The sequence below is a fragment of the Sciurus carolinensis genome, chromosome 17 (genome assembly GCF_902686445.1).
Source record: "Sciurus carolinensis chromosome 17, mSciCar1.2, whole genome shotgun sequence".
In the NCBI taxonomy this organism is placed as follows: Eukaryota; Metazoa; Chordata; class Mammalia; order Rodentia; family Sciuridae; genus Sciurus; species Sciurus carolinensis.
The window spans coordinates 11,332,265-11,333,815 of record NC_062229.1 but is presented as its reverse complement, the minus strand read 5'-3'; the positions used below and the strand labels follow the sequence as shown (position 1 = coordinate 11,333,815).

At 39.4% G+C, this 1,551-nt stretch overlaps 1 pseudogene; it reads right to left on the bottom strand.

Annotated features, from left to right (window-relative positions):
- LOC124969325 (olfactory receptor 7E24-like) lies at positions 1–879 on the bottom strand (annotated as a pseudogene).
- Between the last annotated feature and the right edge of the window lie 672 nt (positions 880–1,551).

The window sequence follows — 1,551 nt, the reverse complement described above, 5'->3', positions numbered from 1 at the left end:
TTAGACCATCCTGCTCTGCAGCCTCCACAGGGCACTTTTAATGTCCCTGTTCCTCACGTTGTAGATGAAAGGGTTCAGCATGGGGGTGACCACAGTGTACATCACTGAGGCCACCATACCTCTCTTGGGGGAGGATGACACAGCTGAACCAAGATATACTGAAAGGCCTGTTCCATAAAATAAGCAAACAACTGAGAGGTGAGACCCACAGGTGGAGAAGGCTTTGTACATCCCACCTGAGGATGGAATCTTCAGAATGGAGAAAACAATTTTATAATAAGAGAAAAGGATCCCTGAGACAGGAAAAAATCCAAAGACGGCACCAGTAAAATACATGACTATCTTATTGGTTAATGTATTAGTATAGGAAAGATCAAGTAACTGAGATGGATCACAGAAGAAATTAGCTATTTCCACATCCCTGAAGTAGATGAATTGTAAAGCAATCAAATTGTGCAGCTGGGAGTCCAAAAGGCTAACCAGAAAACACACAGAAACTAAGAAGCCACAGAGGTGAGGGTTCATGATGACTGCATATTATAAGGGATAACAGATGGCCACATACCGGTCATAGGCCATCACAGTCAGAAGCATGTCATCCATACATCCAAAAATGCTAAATACAGACATCTGTGTCAGGCAGCCCACATAAGAGATGACTCTGCTGTGAGTTTGGATGTTTATAAGCATCTTTGGGACTGTGGTGGAGATAAAACCAATGTCAGCCAAGGAGAGGTTGGAGAGGAAGAAGTACATGGGGGTGTGGAGGTGGGAGTCAGAGCTGACAACCAGGATGATGAGCAGTTTCCCAAGCACCACAACCAGGTACATGGACAGGAACAGTCCAAAGAGGACAGGCTGCATTTCTGAGTCCTCTAAGAGTCCCATGAGATGAAACTCTAAGACACCTGTTAGATTTCATTCTTCCGTATTCCTTGTACACCTTTGGAACAAGAAAAATGATTGTAGAGAAAACAAAGTTACTCAGAACTCTACCTATTTTCAATTCACCTTTGAAATTATAAACTCTTAGTAATATTTCTCAGTTGTAATGAACCCAGTCTTTTTAGAACTCTTTCATTATTGGTTTCTGTTTTATTCACCTCCTTCTGTACAGAACTACTTTAGAGATGCTCAACTGAACAGTTTTCAAAGACAAACAATATTAGAGATAACAAATTCACATCTCGGTAAAATAAAACCTACTCATTTAAGAAAAAGATAACAATATCTATTTCCATTTAAAAATTCTTTTTTAATAAAGAAAATTAAGAAGCACTACAACACCTCTCAAAAGAGGAAATGCAAATGGCCAAAAACATCTGAAAACATGTTCAGCATCCCTGATATAGCAATCAGGGAAATGCAAAACAATGCTACATTGAAATTTCACCTCACTGCAGTTAGAATGGATAGTTATCAATAATATATAAATTAATAAATGCTGGCAAGGATGTGGGGCAAATGTTCCCTCATGTATTGTTGTTGGGACTGCAAATTAGTATAACCACTATGAAAAGTGGGGAGAGAGTTTCCTCAAAAGATTAGACA